Source organism: Lissotriton vulgaris, chromosome 7 (genome assembly GCF_964263255.1).
Source record: "Lissotriton vulgaris chromosome 7, aLisVul1.2, whole genome shotgun sequence".
NCBI classification, from domain to species: Eukaryota; Metazoa; Chordata; class Amphibia; order Caudata; family Salamandridae; genus Lissotriton; species Lissotriton vulgaris.
Genome location: NC_141695.1, coordinates 174,171,819 through 174,199,205, shown reverse-complemented (window position 1 = coordinate 174,199,205; position 27,387 = coordinate 174,171,819). Strand labels below are relative to the sequence as shown.

Below are 27,387 nucleotides of genomic sequence, written 5' to 3'. Positions count from 1 at the left end.
CAGAATGCTTGTTTCCGGTCCAGGGAAGACATGGCTGGCAGTTTGGGCTGGTCTGTTCCCATGATGCACGGGGTCAAGACTGATTAGCTTGTAGCTGTATCTGAACTGTGGTGGAGTAGTGAGCTAACAAATGATTATGGATTCAACCCAGATCTGTGACTGGGGGAGAGTGTTTGAAATGTTTCATCACTCCGTCCTTCATCTCCTTGTGTTTTTCTTTGTTCGCTCGAAGTTGGCAGGGTAAGTCCAGACTTGGGTCCCTTGCTCACTTTGCCACTGGATTCAAGCTACCCGGGCTGAAGAGTGGTGTCACCCCAATACCGGTCCCAGGATGCTTTTTTCTGGTCCAGAGAAGAGATGGCTGCAAGTTCAGGCTGGACTCTTTCGATGAGGCACAAGCTCAAGAGTGATTTACATATAGCTGTGTCTGAATAGGGATGGTGTAGTGAGCTAAAGAATGATGGTGGATTCAACCCAGATCTGTGCCTGGAGTGAGTGTTTGAAAAGTTTCAGCACTTCATCCATCATCTCCTTGTGTTTGCTTTGTTGCCCTTAGTAGGCTGGCAATGCCCAGACGTAGGTCCCTTGCTCACTTTGCCACTGGGTTCAAGATGCCCTGGCTGATGAGGGGTGTTACCCAGATACCGGTCCCAAGATGCTTGTTTCCGGCCCAAGGAAGACCTGGCTGGAAGTTCGGGCTGGACTGTTCCCATGAGGCACATGGTGAAGACTGATTTGCATATAACTGTGTCTAAACTGGGGTGGTGTAGGTTTGTAGGTTTTTATTAATTTAGCACAGTTAATTATAACCATCGCAATACAGTGTCATCATAGCGCAATTACCATGTTAAAAGCAAAAACTAAGAAAACATCAAGTTTAAGTTCCTATACCTATAACTAACAAGGCAATCCTGTAGTTACAATTATAATCACGTAACCGTTTTCCAGAGCCAAGAATAAAAAAAATTAGTACAGGTACAAGGACAGGAGGTGAAAAAAGTTGGTGATACGTTTTTGGGGGGAGGAACTGGAAGGGGAGGGGCCAGAGAGGGTAAAAAGAGATTGTCCAGGAGTCTCACATATTTTCACTTGAGTGTCTAAGGAAGTAAAGCAAAGGGCTGATGCCTCCCAACATGTTCTGATGTCCCTTTTTAAATATAAGGGTTTTAAAAGAAGTCTTCTGGGAGCGTCAAGGGCGGGACAACAGCACAAAAGATGCAATCATGATTCAGATCTATAGTTGCACAGTCTGCAGGCCCCCTCCTCACTTGTTAGAGCCCATCAGTTGAAGGTAGTGGAGCGCAGACCTAAGAGACGCACAAACATTATGTTCTTCCGGGCCACTGCGTTCAGATTTTCCAGGAGGTAAGATTGATATACCCCACGGAGGTATGAGTTATTCAAGGGAAGCAGGATAGTTAATGATTTAGAACCTGGATGTCCATCCAGGTTCTAAATCCGATAGGAGATTTGTCTGACCTGCTTATTGATAACCCTTTTCCAGATTGTGTATGGAATAGTGTCTGCGGATAGTAATGAGTTGTCAATGTCTAGCTTTCTTATGGCCTTAATGATTTGACGATTCCACGGATTCCCAGAGCTGGCAAGAGTTTCTTTAAACCGGGCTTTTAGAGTGTTGTCTGCTGCTTTGGGTGTCCTTATAAAGTATTTCAGGGTATCAGCCTCACAGAAAATAGATTGTCTTTGAAGGCCCAGCTCCAGTCGTAGTCTTACCCTGTGGATGAAATTCGGAAGTTGGAAGATTTTTTTATAAATGAAAACTTGGGCGTGGTTGAGACGGCCTGATGCCCATGGTTTAAGGCGGGGAAAATAGTGGCTTTAATCTCCTTCAGAATGGGTTCTGCAGAAGGTCTACTCAGGGACATGTTGAGTCGGGTCAGAGTGTATGTTATTGCTCCAGCTCTCTTTTTCAAGGCGGCTAGGTGAACTGATGGTCTGGAAGACTCGCTAAACCAGACCCCCAGGTAATTGTATCTTGATGTTGTTTTGATCTTTGCGGGCTTAATGTTCCATCTTAAACTTTTCTTGTTCTTGCAACAGCTGAATATCAAAACCTTCGTCTTTTCCTGGTTGATTTTTAGAGCGTTAGCAGTATTATATTTGTGGAGCGTGCTTAAGGCTCGTTGAAGGCCAGATTTTGCCTGGTCCATTATAACAATATCATCGGCATATTGCAAAATGTGCAGTTTCGTTTTTGCGAGGCCCAGTTTTGGCAGAAGGAGATTGCTTTTTCCAGGAATCTTCCCAGGTCGGTGGTGTAAAGGTTGAACAAGAGGGGTACAAGAGCGCAACCTTGCTTTAGGCCGTCTGAGGTTGGAATTTTTGCAGAGACTGTCATTGGGCCAGTTCTGACTTCTATTCATGTGTTCTTATGCAAGGAGATAAGGGCTCCTAGCACACTCTGAGGGATCCCCCACTTGTCTAATTTTCTCCATAAGGTGTTGCGAGACACTTTATGAAAGGCAGTGATGTAGTATATAAAGCAGCAATAAAGGGGGAGATGATTTTTTTGCACTGCTTGTTGACTCAGGATGGCTAGAGTGGTGATCTTGTCTATTGTGGAGGCCGAGGGTCGAAACCCAGTTTGAAAGTATGGTAGAATGTTGTTTTCCGCTACCCATTTTTTTAGCGACCTGAGAAGACAAAGGGCATATACCTTGGCCTCAAGATCTAATAGGGCAATGAGTAGATAATTCGCTGGGAGAGAGGAATCTCCATTCTGGGCATAAGATCGAGCCTTTTCATGAGTCTGGTAACAGATAGGTAGTAAATGCGTTGTTATATAACGGGACTAAAAGCTTAGCCCAATCTTCCAGCGCACATTTGAATACCGCAGATGGAAGGCCGTTGGGCCCGGGAGCGCCATTGTTTTTCATGTGCTTGGAGACCTCGACCAGAGTAGTCAGCTCATGGGTTTCCATCTGCGTAGTATCTCTAATTTCACCCTCTACAGGGTCCAGGGTATCATAGCAGAATTGTTGAATCACATGCTGGGACAAATCTTCTTCAATGAATGCGTTCCCCCTGCTCCTACTGGAGGAACGAAGTTTGTTTATATGGTTCCAAAACTGGGTCAGGTTTTCCCATTAAAAGGGCAAATTATTTTAGCCAGCCATTCTGTTCTTTTTGTCTCTTGGCTTCCCAAGATGATTTTTGTAGGCTTTGCGCAGTAAGGCCATATTGTTAGCAGATTGCTCTGTGCCTTTCGATTTGTGCAGGTGCACAGCCCTCCTTATGGCTCTTCTTTGGATGGCTAACACCGGGTCAAAAATCTGCTTCAGGCGAGGCCTGGGGGATCTGTGGTGAGCTTCAGGGCCTGTTAAGAGGTCTCGTAATTTGACAATGGCGTTGTCTAACCAGTGATGGAAGTCTGTGGGAGCATTGTGCGTCAAGTTTGGAGTTGTTCCCATGAGCCAAGTGCCCACCTTATCAGAACTCGAAGCATCCCATTTAGTTTGTCTGACCAGAGTGTGGAGTTCGATCTGCATTGAATGCCCCACTTCAGTTGTTTTGGCAGCAGCAGGCACTTGCAGGTCCATTGTTACAGTCAAAGGGTTATGGTTGCTCTCAGTACGAGTGGGTATTTCCATCATGATTGATTTATTTGCCAGAGATGGTGATAAAAACATGTAGTCAATGGTCGAAAGATTCTTAAATGTTGGCGACAGATGGGCACCAGGATCCTGTTCCAATGTGATTTTCTACGCAGAAAGTAAATTGTGATTGGTTAAAATAGTGGTCATGACTTCTTGCTCTTTAGTTTTGGTGACTGAATGGGTGTTGGAAGCCAGGTCTCTGATGGTGAAATCTCCTAGTAACAGTACTTCTGCAGAGGCAAATTCCAATAAAAGTTCTTCCAGATGTTTGACCAAAAGGACTGTTGCCATTGATTTTGATGTTTTAGCTGTATTGTGGTAACAGTTCATTAAGAGCAAGGGAAAGGCCCTGCTTTAAGTTGAAAGACTGGTAATTAGTACAGTTTGCCCTGCCGTTAAGTTCCGATAGATGGGAGTAGCTGTGATCTTGCACCTGAGTTTAATGAAAATGGAGAGGCCCCCAGAAGGTCTTCCATAGGAATTGGGCTGGGAGGCTGATTGAAAGAGTTCATAATTGTTGTTGAGAACCAATGGAGATAGAGCCCAAGTCTCTTACAAACAAATAATGTCACTTTTACTCGTTTATTCCACTGCTGATTTGGATGAGAGGGTTGACTTTAACCCAGCCGCATTCCAAGAAGAAATGGTCAGTTTGGAGTCTGACCTTTTGGCTTTCCCGTTCACAGGAGTACTGCTGGGAGCATACGGTACTTCCATCGAGAGCATGGAGGCTCTTGATGGAAGTACCCATAGCGGCTGTGAGTATTGTGAAAGACAGGGAGACAGGATTTACAGCTCACCAGACTTTGATTGTTATTACATGAGATGTTTATGAGGTTATCCGCTTTCGAAGCGTCTAGAAGCCAAACATGGGTTGCACCCTGAGACCCCTTCAGTACGCTGATGTACGGCCTCACTGGGTCATCCTGAAGAAGAACATGGGGATCTTTTTGTTGTAAAGAGACCCACAGTTCTATGCCCCAGTCTTCAAAGAGGCTGGCTTCCCCAAAAATTGCATCTCTTATGGATTCTTGAGACCACGTTGAGACAGTTGCTTCCAAACCCCCTCTGCTTAGTATTGAGGTAAACTTGACCGATGTAAGATCTGAAGAAGTAACCCCAGAAAGCACCGGAATATGGTTGAATAAGCGGATGAGGTTGTTTCTATTAAGGATTTTGTAAGGGCCCTTGCTTACAAAGTGAGCGAAAAAAAAACAAGTTCTGCATCTTTTTCCGGACTTTGGTACTTCTGTCTCCCAGCTATTCCAGATAGAGGCGCGGGGACCTTGAGATGTTGGGGTTGAACTTCAGATAGATGATTATTCCCCACCAGTTGACTTTGCCCTCCCAAGAAATGTATCAATTGAGACTGAGAAGGCCTCTGCATTTGTATAGGGTGATCTCGAAGAGTTTTGAGTGGGTCACCTGACGAGTGACACAGAGAAGGGCCCGTCAGTACACCTTCTGTTGTAATTTGAAAATCTACGTTGGTTTGTTTTGCATTTTCCGAGCACTTGTTTGGGCTATTCCATGTGTTTGGGACTTCCCTTAGGGGGTGAGCTATGCTGTCTTGCCTGCCCAGGCTTTGGCTTTGAGAGGCTGTCCCCTTGGTTTAGTTGGCAAAGATCCATGCTTCGCGATTGTATAGTTCAATGATTCCGGAAGCCAGGGGGGTTCCCTTAGGCACTTACTGTGTTAATGACCGGAGATTATTGGTGGCATCATTATTGTCCATGAAAGTCATTCTAGTCTCAGGGGTTTTCATTTTAGGTTTTGAGGCTTGGTTAAAAATGGGGAAGTAGGAGAGCTCCCTCACTTCAGAAGCAGGCATACTAGATTCCCCTGACCCATCGAGCCCCGATCTCCTTTCGCAAGATGTTGTTTTTTGGATTGTTTTTTAAGTTTCTTTCTCTCCCTCCTAGACAGTGGTGGTTTTGTGGGAAGATTAGATGGCAGGTAGGCGATGTTTAAATGGGCTGGATCAGTGAGATCGAACTGCGTAATCGCTGATGTAATGGTCATTAGACTGCTGATGTTAGTGGACTCCGAGCCAGCTTTGGGATCACTTGGACTGGTCGCCAAGGACAAGCAAGGTGAGAAAGGTGAATTTTTTAGGTCTAATTCCAAGGAGGAGGAGATAGTTCTTCTCGCTGATGATAGGGCATCCAATGTTGCTACACACAAGGATTCTTCAGAGGAAAAACCGGTTTGAGTCTCTTGAGTGGATTTCAGTTTCCCGTTTTTATTGGTGTCGAGCTTCACGCTGTCCAAAAGCAAGCCCAAAATTTCTCGAAGGGATGAAAGTTTGTTAATTAATGGACAGCAGGAACAAGAGTTAGAACTATCGGTGAGACCCTATGGACCTTTCGAGAGAGCTTAGCCTGGAGCCCAAGTCAGACAGTGCTGAAGCCAAAGTTTGAATCTGTAGTTCCATTTTTTGAGATTGTCATAACAGAGCTGTTGCAATTGAGTCTTGCTTTACGCGAAGGGATGTCAATGAGACCGAGAAAGGACTTATAGGCCCCAAGGGGGTAGGCCCAGATGGGTCCTTGTCTTCTTGCACAGTGCTGAAAGAATAGTAGTGAGGGCTGAAACCCGGTGTATGGGTTAGAGCACAGCTTTCCAAACTTATCATGTTGGTGACACACTTTTTAGACATGCGACACGGTAAGGCAGTGTAGCGAGTGAGCCCAAACCCCTTAAGTGGGCAAATTATGGATTTTCAAGCAAATTTGAGAAAGCAGGAAGGTTAATAAAATAATTGTGAATGTGTTCTAACAGAGACAGTGACTGGCAAATCTGGGTGGAAGGTTAGGTTTCTTCCTTAAACAAGAATATAATGATGCACACATTGACACATGCCCCAGTAATTTACAGCACAAAAAGGGAAGGTGCACGCACTGCCAACCCTTTCAACCAGGCACAAAGTTTGCCTGCTGCCAAGTCTATGAAGGGCCATATATAATTTAAAATTTCAGTGTTGAAGGTTAAAATGACACATTTTCACCTTCCAGTATTGCTTGTGAAAATTGTCCATTTTCAAATTTGAAGAATTGTTCTTCTAGGTTTGAGGAGAAATAAAATATGTACGCAAAGTTACATACATTGCATAAAACTTACGAGGGAGCAAAGGTGTGTTACTGCTTCTCCTCTTCCGGCTGTTGGGCTAGTGCTATAGTGCTAGTTCCTTTTACTGTTATGGACTGTTTGGGATGTAACAAATGCATGTGTCCTAAAATGTAAAGAAATTAATGATTTCAGGTTGGTCATAGGAAAAGAAGAAGTTAGATTAGACACGTGCTGCAAAGGTAACGAGGCCACGCCCACACACTCACATAATGATCTCCCTCTCTTTCCTCCACGTACAGCACTGCATCACTGACATGTAGTCCTGCTCAAAAAAGTGAATTTTTCCGCATCTGGTCAACATCGCGCGACACACCTACACATGGCAGGTGACACAGTACTGTGTCGCGACACAGACTTTGGAATGCTCTGAGCTAGGAAACCCTCGATTCAGGCTTCTAGGGAAGCCAAAAATAGATCAGATAGGTTTTTAGATGACAAGGGACTTTCATACTTTGGGCACTTCCTTAAAGATGAGGAGTCACTGGGCTCAATTTGATGTGCACCTGGGTTGCATCGCGGTGCCGGCTTTGATGATGAATGAGGGGCTGCTGGGTCTCTGCTGCTGTCTTGAAGATTTGAAGGGGTGGACAAGATGCTGTCATGGGCTTGGGCTTAAACTTGTAATTTGGATACAGTAGTTGTTACAATAGTTTTTGTAAAGTCTAAGCCAGGGTCTTGTGCAGAAAGGTTTCCAGCGCCCATGGGATGAACTCTTAATGGGTCAGTAAAAGTGTCCTGGATCGTGATGACATCCTCCTGGAAAAGCCTGTGCGGCTGGTGATTCTCAGTTGGAACCTGAGCCTCAGGTGAGCATAAGCGAGGACTCTCAGAAAGTGATCTTTTAATATGACTAGGGCTGTGGGAAGAGAGCTGGTCATGATCCTGGGCCTCCACATTGCACTGCGATGTTGTGATAGTGGCAGAGCCAGTTTGAGGAGTGGGCTTACTGAAAAAGTCATTAATCCATGCTTGTGACAGTTGGCCACCTAGGTATAACACTTTGTATTGCAGTGACGGCAACTGTTGTAGAGCACCCCCCCTGGAGACAGCTCAAAGGGTGGTACCCTTTCTCCGGGGAAGTTTTCTACGTGGCATAGTGACTAGCCCCTCCCTAAATCTCCCGCGAGGTACTGCTTATAAATTAGCGAGTTGGAGCTTAGAGCTTGCTCTCACCCTATCAGCAACCTCTCCGCACTGTCCAGTGATTGCTTACACCAGTGAGGGTGGCAAACTAGCTGTAGTCATAAGCAGCCCGTCTGTATAACGTGGTAGTGGTAGTGGAAGGCACTTAATGCCACCAGAGGCGCTAGTGGTGATTATGGCGTTTTGCAAGGCCTTCCTCTCTCCTCTTTGCTGATAGGTGAGCAGAGCTAGGTGAGCGGGCCACTTCGCACTCCTTGCTGCCCAACAGTCTTCACATGGATGGGTTCAAAGGCAATGGAAGACATCCTTTTCGCTTGTTGCCACCCAACTGGGCATCTCTCATGTGCTGAAGTTGGTGTGGAAGGAGTTATCCCCCCTCTGATGGTGTCCGGTCCATTCCAGTCCGGGTCTGCCTGGGGTCGTCCGTAGGAGCGGGGCTCTAATCCCTGCTCTGCACCGCTGTATACCGCTCAACCACCACGCTGCGTGGGCGTGAGGGAGGAAGAGGAGATGGTGAACGCACCTGAGGAACTGAGAGCGCCTGAGGAACCGAGAGCGGGGGAGCGGGGTGCAGGAAGAAATGCCGCCGCTGCACTGACCTGCGTGGCTTGACCCTGCTCAACCCCCTCAGCTCAACCTTAGCAACCCCAGCACCTCGATCCGTTCCTCAGGACGCCGGGTCAAAACTCCAGTTCTGGCTCTGCACGTCTCACCCCGATCTGCACAGGCGGCTGGTTGTGGCTGCGGCTGGACACGCTGGACCCCTCCGTAGCACGTCGCACCCCACGAACAAGCAGCCAGTTAGTGTGGTGGAGGGAGAAACTACAGGGACCACAATCCACCACGAGCGAGGCCCACAACAGCCTGGAAGAGTCTATCGAGCTCGCACATAGGAGCACACCCTCCGTGCGAGCACTGGCTGCCGCTGCAGTGTCAGAGCACAGCTCAGTTGGTTTCACGGCGTACCGTACCCAGCAGGAACCACTCACAGCCTCACCTCGTCTCAGAAGCGAAAACAGCACACCAGGCCACGCAGGAGGTTCGCGCCGTCACAGGCTTCTCCGCCGCTACCCCCAGCCTACAGGCAACCCCCGAAATGCTGAAGGGGACACCAAGGGGAGCAGTCACCGGCAGCAGGACCTTCAAAGCATGATGTGCGGCTTTTCAGTGCGCTCTCTGGAGCAGGACAGGTATGCGTGAGTAGTGCAGAACCAGTATGAGTGAGTCCTCTCGTGTAGTGAGCTAAAGATTGAGAGCTAAAAATTCATGATGGATTAAACACAGATCTGTAACTGCGGATGAGTGTTTGAAAATTTTCAGCACTCCGTCCATCATCTCTTTGTGTTTGCTTTGTTCGCCCTAAGTTGGCAGGGTATGCCTAGAGGTGGGTCCATTGCTCAATTTGCCACTGGATTTAAGCTAGCCTGACTAAGGAGGGTTGTTACCCCGAAACCAGTTCCAGGATGCTTGTTTATGGTCCAGGGCAGACATGGTTGGCAGTTCGGACTGGTCTGTTCCCATGAGGCACAGGGTCAACACTAATTTGCATATAGCTGTGTCTGAACTGGGGTGACGAGGTGAGCTAAAGAATGATGATGAAAGTAATCCAGATCTGTGAGTGGGGTTGAATGTTTGAAAAGTTTCAGCATACCGTCCATCATCTCCTAGTGTTTGATTTGTTCGCCCTAAGTTGGCAGGAAATACCTAGGCGCAGGTCCCTTGCTCACTTTGCCACTGGATTGAAGCTACTCTGCCTGATGAAGGTTGTTACCTCGAAACCAGTCCCAGGATACTTGTTTCTGGTCCAAAGAAGACATGGCTGGAAGTTTGGGTTGGACTGTTCCCATGAGGCACAGGGTCAATACTGATTTGCATATATCTGTGTCTGAAGTGGGGTGGCATAGTGAGCTAAACAGTGATGATGGATTCAACCCAGATCGGTGACTGCTGGTGATTGTTTGAAAGGTTTCAACACTCCGTCCATCATCTCCTTGTGTTTGCTTTGTTCACCCTACTTTGGCAGGGTATGCCTAGACGTGGGTGACTTGCTCACTTTACCACTGGATGCAAGCTAGCCTTGATAATGAGTGGTGTTACCCAGAAACCGGTCCCAGGATGCTTGTTTCCATTCCTGGGTAGACATGGCTGGCAGTTCGAGCTGGGCTGTTTCCATGAGGCACAGGATCTATATGGATTGCACATAACAGTCTCTGAACCAGGGTGGCGTAGTGAGCTAAACAATGATGATGTATTCAACCAAGATCTGTGACTGGGGGTGAGTGTTCGAAAGGATTCAGCACTCCGTCCATCATCTCCTTGTATTAGCTTAGCTCTATCCCTCAAACTGTGACCCTTAATTATTTAATTAAACATTTGGATAAACTCTAACCTCTTACTTTTGAGTACTGACCAAAGCCAAATCCAGTTCACCTCTGCAGATGCATGTCTCTCGAGGATCTCGGCAAACCGTATAATGTTGTTATCCCTTTCCATTCTAGCACTTGGTAACCTCTTGTTGGGCTTGGCCATTTGTGCACGGTTATCCCCAAACATTTTTCCTTCTTCCTCCTAATTAGTCTGACCTGATTTTGTTAGCTCTAGAATGCTGTGTACTTTCCCACTGCTGATCAGTGCTAAAGTGCATATGCTCTCCGACTAAATTGTATTGATGGCTGGTTATCCATGATTGACATATTTGATTTACAGGTAAGTCTCTAGTATGTGGAGAAGTGTGGCTCACTGGTTAGAGGAGGCATACCCTGAAGCAGAGGTCAGACCCGGGACCAGGGTTCAATTCCCGACGCGGCAGGGTCTTCAGCCCAATTGTCCACGGACTCGATAATTCTCGCTTCGGTGCCCACTCTAATCACGGGTTCACACTCTGCAACTCTGGGCATTAGCTTGCTTAATCTCCACAACGGCCCCCCGCGGCGGGATGCCTGGCTTTCACCTTGGGGATGCCCAGTACGGGTTATCTCACAGGGAAAAGCCAGGACGGGTTCCCAAGGCAAGCGCCGAGATGCCCTAGGGTAAGTCGAGCGCTATATAAGAACATACATACATACATACAATGTGCACTGTGTATGCCCAGGGCCTGTGAATTTAGTGCTACCAGTGGGTTTACAGCACTGATTGTGCCACCCCCATAAGTATCCCCACAAACATCTTAGGTTTGTCACTGCAGTGTCTGGATGTGCAGTTTTAAAGGTTACTCCCTTGCCTGGCCCAAACCTTCCCTTTTATTATGTATAAGGCACCCTTAAGGTTGGCCCAATGTAACTCCATGGGCAGGGAGCAGTGAATGTGGAAGGTAGGACACGTGCTTGTATGTGTTACATGTCCTGATAGTGAAGTACTGACAATTTCATTTTTCATTATTGTAAGGACTATCTCTCCAATAGGTTATCATTAGAGCTGCCCTGTAACATCTTACAAGTTTAACTTTCGATTAGAAAGAGATAGAGATTTGGAGTTTGGGTTCCCTATAATCAGAATCTAAAAACGCATCTTCCTGTGAAGGTGGTTTTAAAATATCACTTTTAGAAAGTGGACATTTTATTGGTTTACCATCCTGTGTCTCTGCCTACCTGTAGAATCCATGTCTGGTTGCCACTGACAGTAGGGCTGTTTGTGCATTTGGTCTAGGCAGTTACACAACGGAAGCTGAGATGTGCCCTGCATATCCTGATTGCCCATCACTAGGCTGATGGGTGTTCCTGAGCTAGAGAAGTGGAAGGAGTTGTCACTGACACCTGAATAGGTATGTGGCTGCCCTCTCACAATGCTGTCTCCAACCCCCTGTAGTGTGTCTGGAGCCAGGACAGGGCAAGGCAGGATCTGTGCACTTCATAGACTATCTTTTGAAGCATGCCTTCTTCAAAGGTGAAATGGGGTATAAGTATTGGACCTGTAAGAGGAGGCTGCCACGAGAAAGAGCTGGAGAGCGGTCAGGAGGAGTACTGCCTCTTTACAGTTTTGGTTTGCTGTGTTGGCCTGCATTTGCTGCTTCTGTCTTGGAGAGAAAAAGGACTGGAATTTGCCTTGTATCCTGCTTCAGAAGATTCTCCAAGAGCTTATATGAGCTTGCCTCCTGTTAAGAAGTCAACACCTGCAGCCCCATGGCTCCTCTGCTGGGAGTTATGGCCTGCCAAGTGGTGCCAATTCAAGTTCTTGGCCATTGCGGTTGCTTTGCAGCAGAATGTAGAAGAAAATCCAGGCAGCAACGCCTGCGCCTGTTTTTTTCTGATGCAGTACCTTTTTGCGGCTGGGAGGATATACAGCGTGCCTGGGTCCAAGTTCGTTGCAGCTGCAGCCCGTGTCCCGAGTAATCTGTCTCTGACGACTGAGACACCCGTTCCGACTCCTGCGGAGGCCCGGCTGTGCAGCTGAAAAACCTTATGACTCTAGGAGAGGTGATGACTCTGTTCCTTACTGCAGCGCAGGAGAGGTAAGACATTAGTTCCTTACTGTGTCAGGGAGGTGACATCACGGATGGCGGTGATGCGTCAGTTCCTTTTGACTGTGCGATATCGTTAGATTTGCGAGTCGCCCACATCGAGGATCGGCTCCGCGTTGATGAAGCACCACGTCGGAGAAGTCGGGGCTGCAGTGCGAGTTGTGAGAGTGCGCCATGGGTGTCACGAGCGGTGTCCTCGGCTCTGGCGCAGGCAGCGGCCTTGTTGACGGCTTCAGAGTCGATGCGGCACAGCGTCAGCAGGCATCGGGGAACAGTGTAAGTCGGGGTGGTGCGTCGTGCTCTTCACGAGCGGTACCCATGGCTTTGGTGCAGGTTACGTCCTCACTCGCTAGAGTCAGTGTTGCAATTTCCTTCTAAAGCTGCTTAAACAGCAGTTCCAGATGCAGAGAGACAGAAGGGATGACATTGTTGTGTCCGTGAGGAGGCACACTGGAAGGTTAGGCAAGAAAATATTTACTTTCTAAAAGTTCAGGCATTTTAACTTTATTTTTCAATCTTGTTCCCAGTGTCAGTTATGTTTATATGATGTTATAAACACACTCCCCATTCTGTCCTATGGAAACAGATAGCCTTGCAATAATGAAAAACGAAATTGGATATATTTCACAATCAGGACATGCCACACACATCAGGTCATATCCTACCTTTCTCATAAAATGAACCCTGCTCACAAGGATACCTTGGGCCTACCTTAGGGGTGACTAATATGTAGAAAATTAATGTTTTAGAAACTGGCAAGTGTGTGCACTTATACTAACAGGGAGTCACCGCTCCTAAGTAGAGAGAGAAGGAAGGGGAGTAAGAAGTACTCTCGTTGTGTGCTACTCTAATTGTGGGGGGCAGTGTAATGTAATGTAATGTAATGATGTCTTGTAATGCGCCTGAATCACCCCACATGGGGTATCTCCGTGCTGTAGACCACTGGGGAACCCGTTCAGTCTTTTCCTGTGAGATGGTCCCTACTGGGTATCTCCAGGGTGAAACCAGGCATCCCCGGCGTATGTGGGGAGCTATTGTGGAAATGAGGCAAGCTAATGCCCAGAGTTGTCGAGTGTGATCCCTGGTTAGAGTAGGCACTGAGGCGAGAATTATTGAGTCCGCTGACCCTGGTCCACGACCCTGCCGCGTCGGGAATTGAACCCTAGTCCCGGGCTGTCCTCTGCTTCCGGGTCTGCCGCCTCTAACCAGTGACCCACACCACTCCACTGGTGTGTCCTCATCTTGATGCCCTTACACACCCCGAAATATGTCATGCTTCATCATTGGACTTTTGTTCCTCAACGGGCCAGCACTGCAATGCCCTGTGGGTCCCCCAAAGAGTCTCTTTTTCGGAGATCTTTAATGAAGCCGTATGGGTGCATGGGTGTAAGTGGCAGTTTATCCGGGGGCACCCACATTTTCGGGCCACTGTAGATGCTACTTTCTTACGTTGAGGTGAACAATGTAGGGCATCCGCGCACCGAGGGGGCTTCAGTGGTCTACATTAAAATCATTTCCAGGTCCCTGCATTTTCAGCAAATATTGCAGTGGCCATTTTTATATCAAGGTTAGTTCTAACAATGCTGGACATTTTTAAATAAAGAATAAAAATAACAAATGCTGATGTTACCTCTAGGATGGTGGATTTTAAACTTCAAACTGACATTTTAATTGTATAGAGCGTGTGCTGAAGACCCGCTTCTTTAGACCCTTCCCGAATTTTATTCTTCCTTTGTAGTCAAAAGTATACCATTAGTTTGGCCAATCTTTACACTTGTCCTTTAAATTGATAAAAAGCAGCAAGTCACAGGTTGCATGTCTGTGCGGAAAACCTAGTCTTTTATCCATCCGACATCGAGATCATGAAGTAGCATTTACTTGGGTACTCATAATATCGGTCCTGTAAATACCTAGGGGGCACATTTATCAAGCTTTTACAAAGTGCAACCCAGAAAACCCATTGATGAGCTGTGCTGTGTGACAGGGCAGGAATGAGCTGTATTTAACTTTATCTGGGGCATTCCTGTCATTCCCTTGCACTGGCACAGACAGCCTTGCTCGATGGTGCAAGGGTGCCTGTGGTATAGGCAAGAGTGCTTTGGGCAGGAAGGAACACCAGTTACATTACACAAGGACACATTCAATATTGTAGGCATGTGGAATTTAAGTGATTTGCCCAGAATGACAGGATGTTAAGTCTACACCGTGACTCAAACCTGAGTCCACAGTTCAAATTCGGAAGCTCTGGCTGTTATGCAACATCATCTCTCTGCCGAAAGGAGCACTCATAGAAAGAGGAAAAACAAAGAAAAATTGACATATTCTCCTCAATATGCCGCCCATGGGGAGGTGTGTCATTTTAACGCATTCCCAGGTCTAGCAGTCATGTTAAATCTGTCAATGTGCCAAAATCCATGGGTGGATGCACGGGAACAACCACGTTCCACCCAAGCTCCAACTATGGAACACCTCCCTGGGGCAGAGTAACGCAAGGCAATGAATTGCACTGCAATGCGTTGCTCTAGATTTATTAAGCCACCCAGGGCCACGCCGAGCCATGCAGGGCAATGCAGGGCTATGCAGGGCTATGCAAGGTGGTTGATAATCCAGACTCACTTGTTACGTTGCCCTAGCACTGCCTTGCATGGTGCAAGAGCGACACAACTCAATGATAAATCTGCCGCCAGAGACAACTCAGTCTGTGAATGTTGATTTCTTAATGCTCCCAATGAAAACCACACTTATATTGCCAATTTGTCGAAAAAGTTGGCGAAATACCCCATGGACGGCCGGGTCACAGAAGTGTAACATGTTCTCATTGAAAGTCACCAATAACTTGTAGATTTGCACCTATCACTCTTATGTGGCCTGCTGTGTGTGTGCTGTATGAAACACAACGATAGTAGCAATGGAATAAGATGCTTTATTATCCTCTGCATATACCATATGTGTGCCTGTGTTTTTGTGTGTGTTATCTGTGTTAACTGATTAAGAGTCATGGTATTGGAAAATCTAGCAATTAAGCAAAGCTGGTCACTTCTCTGACCTAAACAGATCCTTGGTAGCCTAGCTGCTTTTCGACAACACTAGAAAACATCACAATAATCAGGAAATCGTCCTGGCAATGCACACTTCCACGTCATCAATGCTGGTGCAAGGAGTCAGCCAAACGGTAGTGTGAGAACTACACAAAATATACTTTGAAATACAATAAAACAAAATATATTGTTACCTGCTAACATTAGGATTGAGGTGTTATGCAACAGAATTAGACACTGCGCAACCAAACTTGCCCGCCCCCAAAAAACAGCACACAACATATCATATAGGGAAGACTTGCTCATTACAACACACACTGCACATTCCCATTTTTTACTCTTCTTTCTTCTTTCTGCCATTTCTTGGGTAACTGTTTCTCCTCTCTCCTTCAGAGATCTCTCTGTACCATCATACACAGATTTCACTCCTTTCACCCCTCTCTCTGTCACTCTGGGGCACTTGCATCATTGTGTGCAATTGCGATTCCATAATTGCGTTTATTAAGGAATCACAAATATATAATTGCAATTACCTATGCATATAAGATTTGAATTTTTTGCAATTCCTACATATTCCTTAATTGCGAATTGCAAATTTCGATTCACAATTAAGGAATAGCTTCCCATTCATTCCTATGGGCCTAGAGGCCAATAAGAATGAATAGGAATCGCATGTGCAATTTGTGAGTACCAAATAGGTACTCGCATATTGCGCATGCAATTTCAAGGCTGGACGGGTGCCAAAGGACACCTTGATGAACCCCTGAAATTAGCATGTGACCACATGGAACATGGAGCTTTGACAAATGCACTTTTGTGCATTTTTCTAAGTTTTCACAAATTACCATCAACTTTGAATTTGCAAAATCGCTATTTCTTTTTTCATCATGCATTGCATTTAGAGAATCACAATTTGCGTTTCCCTGAATGCATTTGCAATTTAAGTAATAGCAAATTTTGCGATTACTTAAATTGCGATTTTGCAATTGGGTTGATGCATCCCAAATGCAAAAATACCGGTCGCAACAGGGCAGATTCTGCAAATCTTGCCCTTTGCGACCAATATTTAGAATGAGGCATGTGCCCCAATGTCTCCACTCTTTCCTTCCTTGCACACCTCTCAATACCTTTCCGTCTTCCTTACTTCAAAGCCTTTGTTTTTCCCGTGTCCCTTCTTTGCACAAATTTCAATAACTACCTTCCCTATTAAATCTCTGGTCTCCGTTACTTTGTTTCTTCTCTCGCGCCTTAAAAAGCATCTTTTCACTCTAGCTCTGTGTCAGCCTGTCCTTCATTACTCCACTCTATACACCTTTTTCTTCCTTCCTTCTAGCTCACATTATGTTTTTTTTATTTTCTCTCTCTATATGTGCACCTTTTTAAACACACCTCTCTCTGATCTTTGCAGCCTTTTCATATAATTTCTCTTTCCTTTCGTTGCACACCTCTGTATACTCTTCCTATTTTCATATCCTTTCCCTGTCGCATTTCTTCACTCTTTCTTTCTTTGTATATCTCTTCATACATCTCCTTTCTTCCCCTCTCTGACGCGTTGCTTGCTTTGCTCTCTTCCCTTCTTAGCAGCCCTTACCATTTATTCTTGTGCCAATGTTATCACGCTCTTCTCTTTCTCTCCTTTGCACTGTTCTCTATACTGTCACTCTTCCCTCTCTAAAGACTTTTTGCGCACGTTTCTACACAATCACCTCTTTCATCGTCCCAGCTCTCTTCACCTTCTTTTCTCTCTCTTTCCTTATATGAACACCTGTCTGTAGCATGTCCTGTCGTTCACGCCCACTCTCTGTTGCTTCTTCTCTTACCCGCCTTCTTTTCACCCTTCTGAATACCCTGCCCCTCCTTTCCTTCCCACACTCTCTCACTCACCTTTGCTTGCACCTTCGGCCGTGCTCTGGAGCCCACAGTGACCCTCCCTTTGGTTCTGTGCTCGGGGTCAGAGTAAGTGATGCCCTCGGGGCTGATAAAATGTCAGAGTCTGTAGCAAAGTAGAGCTACAATATAGAATCCCCCGAAGGGGATGTTGCAGCGAGATTGCGACACTCATTGTCACTCCCCTATCTCCCCTTGTTTCGGTGAAAAGCCAACGGATATGACTCAGTTTTCTTGTTATTTTTAACTCTAAATCGTGATAAATATTTCAACAGAGCATTTTGTCTCTTTAGGATTAGGAGATGTTGTCTTGGTGGTAGAGGAAGACAAGCATCAACTCTGCAACAGTAAAATGGGATACAATGTATATAGTGCATGCTTTCCATCACTATAAAACAAGCACTTGCAGATGCAATAGGGGTAGCAAGCATTTTCAGTTATCATCCTTACCCATAGTTTTGTCAGTGCTTATTTACCATTGAAACCAAACACAACATCCAGTCCTAGGGCACAGAAAGGTTTTGAGAATTGGTTACTACCTCCTTTGAGGTGTCGGTAACTGATCAATGCTTTGCAACCGCAGTTGCATTCTCAAACCCTTGATAGATAGCGTTGCGACTCACAATTTGGACGGGACATCCCTTTTAAACTATTTATTAGTGAGAATAATGTTTCCACTTCTGACCTTCTGGGCTGCATATGCCCAAGGGAATCTTTTCATTGCTTTTAACATTATCTCTCTGCACGTGTTTTAAAAATGTTCTGTAATTGTGATCGATTCAAATTTACAAATAAATCAACTGGTTAGACATTATACAGACATTGCATTATACAGAATGTGGGAGACACCAATTAGTGTGTGGATATGGAATCCCCAGCCAATACACAGCCCAAAAGTGCAGAAGAGCAACATTCAAGTGTAGGTGAAGGATATCCAGCTAATATACAGTCCAGAAGCACTTGAGAGTGGCATTCAAGAGGATGGACAGGATGTCCAACTAACACATTGTCCTGAAGCACTGGAGAGCAGCATTCAGGAAGAGGTGCAAGAGCTTCAGCCAACACACAGCCCAGAAGTGCCGGAGAGTGACATTGAAGAAGAGGTACAGGATGACCAGCTAATACTTAGTCCAGAAGTGTTGGAAAGGAGCTTTCAAGAAGAGGTACACAATGTCCAACCAAAAGCCGTCCAGAAGTGCAGGAAAGAGGTATTCAAGAGACATTCAAAAAGAGGACCAGACTATCCAGACTATCCAGCCAGTACACAGGTCGGAAGTGCAGGAAACCAGCATTCAAGAGGTGGTGCAGAATTTCCAGCGAATACACTGTCCAGACGTGAAGTAGAAAAGCCCTCAAGAGAAGGTACAAGAGGTCCAGCTAGTTCACAGACGAGATTTGTGGGAGAGCAGCATTCAAGAAGAGGTACAGGATGTCCAGCTAATAAATAGTCCAGAAGTATGAGCAAGCAACATTCCAGAAGATGTACAGGAGTTTCAGTTAATACACAATTCAGAAGTGAGGGGGAGTGGAATTCACAAGGGGGTACAGGATGTCTATCTGATACAGAGTTCAGAAGTGTGGGAAAGCATCTTTTAAGAAGAGGTACAGGATGTCCAGCTAATAAATAGTCCAGAAGTATGAGCAAGCAACATTCCAGAAGATGTACAGGAGTTTCAGTTAATACACAGTTCAGAAGTGAGGGGGAGTGGAATTCACAAAGGGGTACAGAATGTCTATCTAATACACAGTTCAGAAGTGTTGGAAAGCAGCTGCCAAGGAGTGGAACAGGATGTCCAGCTAATATACAGTCCAGAAGTGCAGGAAAGATGTATTGATTAGACATTATAGAAGAGTAACAGGATATTCAGCCAGTACACCGTTCAGAAGCACAGGAGAGCAGCATTCAAGAGGCGGTGGAGGATGTGCAGCAAATACACTGTCGAGAAGTGCAGGAGGACAGCACTCAAGAGGAATTACAAGAGATTTAGTTAATAACTGTTCAGAAGTGTGGGAGAGCAGCTTCCAAGAAGAGGTACGGGCTGTCTAGCTATTACACAGTCCATAAGTGCAAGAGAGCAGCACTTAGTAAGAGATCGAGGAGGTCTAGCTAATACACAGTTTTTGAAAGGGAGGGACAGACCACTAACAATAAGGCCAACAACCAATTTAGATGGTGCAGTCGAGGTCCCAAAACATTGGACTCTGACCCAACCCTTGGTAGCTGTCTACGAACAGGCAGATTTCACTTAGGAGACAGGTATGTAAAGCATTTATATACACCAATACGTTAAATAAGTAAGGCAGAACACACAATTAACATCCCACACCAATTTATAAAAATAGGAAATATTTGTATCTTTAAAATAATGCATAACTGATAAAAATCCAATATAGGATTTTTAAAGTTTAGCACTTTGCTGTGCTTAAAAACATATAGCCCTACTTTGGGACATCTGGTCACGCTTGACCGGTAAAGGTTTTACCTGCACACTTAGAAACTTTTCTGTTGGATTTTCTCTTTACGTTGTGCGGTCCACTCGAGCAGGACACATGCCAAAAGTTGTTCCAAACTTCTGGAACTTCTCCCTGAATGTCATATTTAGGATGCAACATGTCCAAGTGTGGAGAAGTGTGGCTCAATGGTTAGAGCGGCAGACCCTGATGCAGAGGTCTGGTCCGGGACCAGGGTTCAATTCCTGCCTCGGCGGGTCTTGGGCTCAATTTCCCTGGACCTAATAATTCTCGCCTTAGTACCTTTTCTAATCATGGGTCCCACTCTGCAACTCTGGGCAATAGCTTGCTTAATCTCCACAACGGGTGCTGGGATACCTGGCTTCACCTTGGGGGTGCCCACGAGTGGACATTTCACAGGGAAAAGCCTGGAAGGGTTCCACAGTGGTAGGAGTACAGCACCAGGACGCCCCGTTGCTGGGACAGCACCTTGGGGAGTGTGCTTTACAAGTACAAATTCATTTCATTTCATTTCAAATCACAAATTCTAGAGACAAGTTCTCCGGACTATAATTCCCACAATGAACCTGGCCAACACCTTAAAAGTCCACTGGACGTACTGACAGCTGGGTACTTCATAAGGTAGATGGTGCATGGAAGTTCTATTAACCTGTTGCCTTAATAATGTTTGAAGCAAGGCAAAGTCCTAAGGGATGTTGTTACGATTGTGCAACAGGGGCAGCCCTTCAGGGAGTAATTGTGTGTGCTCCAGACTTGGGTTCCAGCAGGCAGTCCTGTGAGTTCTAGTTAAGGGTGGGTGAGTATATTTCAAGAGGAGGGAAAAGATCCCTGCTAACACACAGTCCAGAAGAATAGAGGAGTGGTATTCAAGAAGAATTACAAGATGGCCAGCTAATAGACAGCCCAGAAGTGTAGGACACTGGCATTCAGGGAGAGGTGCTGTGTATTTGAGCTTGTAAAGCGCACTGCTACCTGTAGGTTTACTGGCGCTGTATAACGCTGGGGAACCCGTCCTGGCTTTCCCTGTGGGATGGCCCCTGCCAGGAGTCCCCAAGGTGGAGCCAGGCATCCCCGGCGTTGATGGGGCCGTTGTGGAGATTAGGCAAGCTAATGCCCAGAGTTGCCAAGTGGGACCCCTGATTAGAGTAAGCACTGAAGCGAGAATTATCGAGTCCGCTGACCCAAGTCCACGACCCTGCCGCGTCGGGAATTGAACCCTGGTCCCGGGCCAACTTCTGCTCCCGGGTCGGCCGCCTCTAACCAGTGAGCCACACTACTCCACTGTATGGCCATCTAATACACAATTCAGAAGCGTTGAAGAGCCAAGAAACTTGGAAGAGTGTAATTCAAGAAGTGGTAGAGAATGTCCAGCTAATACACAATCATGAAGCATGGGAGAGCAGCATTCAAGAGAAAGTGCAGGATGTCCAGCTAAGACACAAATAAGAAACATAGAAGAGAAGCATGCAAGAAGATTTGCAAGATTGCAATTTTGCGATTTCTTAAATGCTATGCATGATTACTTTAGAATTGCGAATTCGCAATTTGGAAGGGGTAAATTAGCATGAAGTTGAACTTCATGCTAATTTACCGAAAACTTTCAAACATGCACTAGTTGCATATTTGAAAGTTTTCATTTACATGCACACATGTCCTTGGGTCATGTGTGTGTAAATTGCACTTACAGTTCAATGTCAGGGGTGCAGGGAGGGGTTCTTTGAACCCCCCTGCACCCTTGAAATTGCATTCACATTTTGCGAATCGCAAATTGAAATTCGCAAAATGTGAATGCCTTCCCATTGATTCCTATGGGCCTTTTGGCCCAGAGGAATCAATGGGAAGGATTTTCCTTAATTGCGATTTGCAAATTGTGAATCGCAATTAAGGAAAATGACTGAATCGCAAAATAATTTGCAATTTTTTGATGCATAGCATTTTGCGATTTCTTAATTGCGATTCCTTAATTTTCGCAATTAAGAAATCGCAAAATGTTACAATGATGCATCTAGGGGCAAGTGTATATTGTACTATTAATTGTATGATTTTTAATTGTGCTTATTAAACTGACATTTTAATCTTAGTTAGCTCTTTCTGTCATTTCATGTTGATTGTTTTCCATATTGTTACTGCCTAGGAAGTTTCTCACACATATTGTTATCCCTGTCCTAGGAGTAGAGTTTTTACTCTAGTTTTCAGGGGGTCCTTGCTTTGCACAATCCTATGTTTGCCTACAGACCAGCTAGCTCACAGTTCCACCGTAAGCCCCGCTGACCTTATCAGGAAGCAAATGGTTTCTCGCAACCACTGAACATGACAACCCTGACCCCTCTGGGAACATGGAAACAGTACAGAACATTTCGCTCAGTCACTCATGCTCACTTTTTCTCAGAGAAGTATGCAGAGAATACACAGTGGGACATGTTCAATAGGTTTATTGAACCAATGTTATTCTCGTAAAAAATATGTATGCTGCAATGATTAACAGACAGAAGCAGATAAAAGTGATTACAAGCACCAAAAGCATAATTAGTATATATTATTCTACCAAGGTGCTAAAAGTATGTATGTGTGCAGGCACATAACAATGCAGTAATCTGGCGTGCTCCTACTATGCAAATCCTACTTTAAGTGTACCTAGAGTGTGTGTAAGTGTGGTGCTAAGAATCCCCTCAAGAGACGATCCAACCCCATTACCTGATGGGAGCGAATGAAGGACCCACAAACTCAACACCCCTCATGAGAGTTCAGTGATGAAGAATCAGCATGCAGGGACCCTGAATGTCGGCTGAAGTTCCTCTTCCACTAATCTATCAGGATGCTCATCTTTTATAATAGAATGAAACCTTGTGATGTGCGTATAGATTAGTGATGTTATGGATATGTAGATAACCCTGTCACCCCGTGGATGTAGATAGAGATGACATGTGTACATAGTGTGAGAAGAGACCTTCAACATGATTTTCAGGGCATTGTGATAATGTTGTGCAAAGCTAGATGGAAACTAATGTAACGTTGTGCACGCAAATATGTGCGAAAGTTCACAGCTGAAAATGTTATTTTGAGGACAATGTAAGAAATAAGTTGCTTCGCTACATAGGCCTAACACGGTAATATAACAGTAGAGGAGAGGAGAAGATTGTAGGTGAAGATAAGGCAAATGAAGTGATAAAAGTTAAGGCCCTCCATTGTTTGGGAGAGAAAAGACAATACGAAAGCAAATTACTTAGTGTGTTTGAAAACTTCTTGCAATTCAAAGTGAGACAACATTAGACTTAATGGAATTGGGGGTCTTCAAGCCATTGGATGTATGATATATATATAGGATAGAATGATTGGATAGAAATGTTTGACAGGGCAGATCCTTAGAGAAGAAAGTTAGAGCCTTGTTTAGAGTTTGGAGGGACCCGGAAATCATCTGAATTCTAGCAGAAACTCTAAATATGTGCTGGAGTTTGTCAGCTGAATTTTATACTCCACCTTGATAGAAATCTGTGGAAATTCTGCCTCAGGATTCTAGTTCGCACTCAGTCTATCCTCCTGAAATAGGAGGCCTGTCAGTACTTTCCACCCTCTAAATGAGGCCCTTAATGATTTTAGGATCCTTGGATAGGAGGGGGGAAAGGGAAGCAGTGTCAACACTAGTAAGGGTATGCATTCCAAATATTTGGTGAGGAAAAAGCAAATTGAAGGGAGAGCAAAGGTATAAGGCAGCAATTAAAGCAAGGGGGGAAAAAGGCAATTTTCTATCTGATAGTCCTTTTTAAGAGAAATTAAAGCAATGTCTTATGCAGGACTGGTTAACATAGTTTGAGGAGGGGGACACACATATCAATATTTCCAGCAGGGCAAGCTGTTGCATGTTCTCTCTGATGCTTTTGTAGACAATTCCTCTTGGTTAATTTGAGACTCATCTGGTCTGTTTTGAGAACCACAGTTCAGCCGATTTCTTCATGGAAATTGGACTCGATCATGTACTGAAGAGACTTTGTAAAAACTGTTTTAAAGTTGTCACCGATGAAAATATAAAAGATGGGAGTGAAGCAGGCATTGACACATGATGCAATGGTGATTGCCAGCGAACTTGCTTGCACCAGTACCTGTGGGACAGATCCTCTGAAGAAACTTAAGCAACCGAACAGGTGGACTGGTGTCCAACCCACGAAGAATGACACCACAGAGACCATTATAACTTTGATTAATTTACTTGACCTTGACAGGCTTCTCACATTCACCTTGAAGGCTATCCTGACATAGCAGAAAGTGATGACCATGAATGGTAAAAGAAATGCAATTAGAAACTTGATTAAGAACAGGTACAGGCGGATTTTCGTTCTTCTGGTTCGTACTTCTGGAGTTTTCCAGTCATCCGAAAATGAATAATTGATGATACAGATGGTTTTATTCTTTTCATAATGCCTGAGTCCTTGAAAGGCCAGGCACGGTGCACTGAACATGAAAGCTGCGCTCCAGATGAAATAGCAGATGATTGTAGCCCTTCAGGGTGTCCTGTAACGCCTGGCCCAGACAGGGTGGAAAACTAGGATGTACCGGTCCAGGCTAATGATCGTCAAGATGAACACTGAAGTGTACATACAGAGAGACATAAGGGTGTACACCACTTTGCACATTGCTAAACCAAATGACCAGTGGAAATCAAGCAAAGCAGCTCCTCCAAGGATTGGCATGGTCATTGAGAAAATCCAACTGCACAAAACCAAGCTGAAAAACCATACAGTGTTGACTGTCTTCTTCATCCTGATTCCCAAGGCCTTAAGAAAGACAGAGTTTCCAAGAATACCAATGAAAGCAGTGAAGAAAAAAACCACAGATGATCCCAAGTTGGCCAAATTCTTGTCTATCCCCTCATAAGTCAAATTCTTTGAATAGTAGGTCCTATTATGAAGAGCCATAATGCCCTGGGGGAGAAGAGACAAATACGAAGAATTAGACAAAAGGGAAAATGTTAATGAAAGGAACAAAGCACATTTCTTCACATTAGTTTAAATTGATTCATTTTCTTCTTGAAAACATGTTCAGCTCAGCCGCAGCATTGAGACCATTCCTATAGTGGCCTACTTGTTGTGCCAAGCGGAACCTTTAGGCAAATTCCATCTCTCTAGAATTTGGCTGCAGAAATGTGTTTTTTCCAGCTTGTTCATAAAAGTTCTGTAACATTTTTCTCTCTAAGTATAATTTATTTTAAAAATGTCAGATTCTAGTGACCACTCACCCTCAATAGAAAACAACGACCAATGCAATTTATTTAAAAGCAAACGCTTGAAAATAATATAGGTGGAATAAAGTATATTTGCTAAAGGAAACTAGTTTGAAATGCATAGGGTTTGATCTAAAAGTGGCAAAAAGACTTATTTGCAAAATATAACTGAAATGGCTCCAGTTTTCATACTATATTTTAACACGAGCGTGTTATCCATCAGCAGTATATTACCCTTGTTAGAGAAAATATTGTGGAAATGAAGCTTCTGGATTCTACACAGTATACTGTATGCACAGTTTCCTACAGAAATTTGAGATAATTAGTTAATCATCAACCTCTAATCAGTGGTGAACCATCATACCCATTTGGCCGTTTGATGTTTCACGTGCAGTTCAAAGCAAATATAATACTAAATTCAAATTCAAATAAAGGGAGACAGCGTTTCCAACTCAGGCAATACCACGCTGGTTGATAACAAAGCAGTTGTTACAACGACCGCGTTGTTACCACGCGTGGCATTACATCGCAAGTCGTTTCAACGACATGCATTAGGTGGCGTGAAACACCAGGGAATGAGCAGGATTTTAAATCCAACACCTTCAATGCTGTTGCGCTAACTGGAGCAGGAATAATAACTTATAATATTCCTAAGTCCAGCGCGCCACCTATCGCAAGTCGTAGAAACGACTTGCGATGTAATGCCACGCCTGATAAGAACTCGGTCAATGTAACGACCGCGTCGTTACCTACCACGTGGTAACACCATGCGTTGTATCGTCATGCATTCATAAATTAATGACGGAGCTGTATACATCCATCTAATTTTGGAACGTTTTAAACATTCAAAAATCAAGCCTTGTTTGGGCCAAATAAGATCAGGAGGGGTTATAGGCCAGAAACACAGTGTATCTACATACATCAAAGTAAGTCACAAAGGGGCATGTTTATGTTTTTTGTGGTATAGGGCAGCCAGGAAGTCCTTTTGCTGCACCGCCTTGCATCACAGGGCAAGGGCAGGAATGCGCAGTATTTATCCAAAACAGCACATTCCTATCCTTTTAATTTGAGCTGGTGCGATTTTCGCAGCCTACCACCAACGCAGGCACCCTTGCACCATGGTGCACGGGTGTCTCTGTTGCATGCAGGATTGTTTTTGTGTAGGAAGGTGCACCTTCTGAAATAAAAACAGTCTTAAGAGGAATTTTTCCTCTTTCTATGTTTGCAGCATACATAAAAATAATTAGAAATGAGTAGAAATAAACATATTTCGCCTTGTTACGCCTCTCCTGGGGAGGCATATCTCTTTGGTGCATTTTGGTTGGTCAAGTCCTTGTAAATCCGTGAATGTGTAAAAAACCATGGGAGTTGCATGGGAACACCCACAGCAATGCCTATAGAACACCTCCCTTGCACAGAGTAAGGAAACGCACCAATCTGTGCTGCGCTGCTTTACTTTTGAAGACATTCAGGTCCACACGAAGTGGAGTTGCAGGGCTTGAAAAATCTGCCTCATGAGGTTTGCATCACGCCTGTACCATGTTGCATGGTGCAAGCATGATGCAAAGCTCTCATAAATTTTGCCACCAAGAGTTTTGAAAGCCCCTGTGACCACCCCAGCTCTGAATTAACCCTGCAAAGCTTGAGCCCTAATTAATCATAGAAGCACACTTATGCACCAGTCTCATCAACACAGTCACTTCCCTTTCCTAATTTCCTTCTACCTTCAGCATTTTACGGTCGATTACTTGCCACAACCTTGATCCCCTCTTCATCAGTGAATTTTCATTCATCCCCAATTCATCCATGTCATCACTGAGCAGTTATCAGATTGCCTCAACATCAGAATATATGATGAGACAACGCAATCATGTTGATCGCTGTATGTTACAATGCAGGTTTCACAACGCTGGAGGGTGCTGGACTTAGGGACAGTACGATTTACTATTCCAACACCAGTCTACATACAGTAGGGAAGGTGTTTGGATAGTAAATCTTACTATTCCTTAGCTTGCAGCGCCCTCCAGCGCAAGTCGTTGTAACGACTTGCATTGTAAAACCCGCGTTGTAAAGCGCCTGCTGTGAATCACCATTCACAAGCAATTAACCAAATGGAAGAGGCTATGTCTGTACCAAAAGGTGCAACTCAACATACTCAGTTAACAGCTTCCCTCACTACTACCACTAAGGCAAATGCTACAATATAAATCAACACAATCCACTGCTCTCCAGCTATAATTCCTCCAATGTCACATCCTCAAAAAACTTGTAGATAAACTCAAGGGCCTGACACTCCAACACCAATTTCACAATGGTTTAACTATTGGAACCCTTCTTCTCTATTCACCACACCTCCAACATAACCATCCCTGTACACAAACTTTTAAATAATCTTACCCTGCCTGTCAACAAGTCTCACCCCCTTCTGTG

General features: G+C 44.9%; 1 protein-coding gene and 1 pseudogene across 1 annotated transcript in view; both read right to left on the bottom strand.

The window, feature by feature from the left end:
• The window catches only part of LOC147701119 (putative G protein-coupled receptor 33), a 32,748-nt gene extending 15,389 nt beyond the window's left edge, over window positions 1–17,359 (bottom strand). The window contains exon 1 of the mRNA XM_086928580.1: window positions 17,268–17,359. The gene's annotated coding sequence lies outside the window, so the exon portion shown is untranslated. The remainder of the gene's footprint in view (window positions 1–17,267) is intronic.
• Window positions 17,360–23,677: 6,318 nt separating this feature from the next.
• Window positions 23,678–24,652, bottom strand: LOC147701118 (putative G protein-coupled receptor 33; annotated as a pseudogene).
• Between the last annotated feature and the right edge of the window lie 2,735 nt (window positions 24,653–27,387).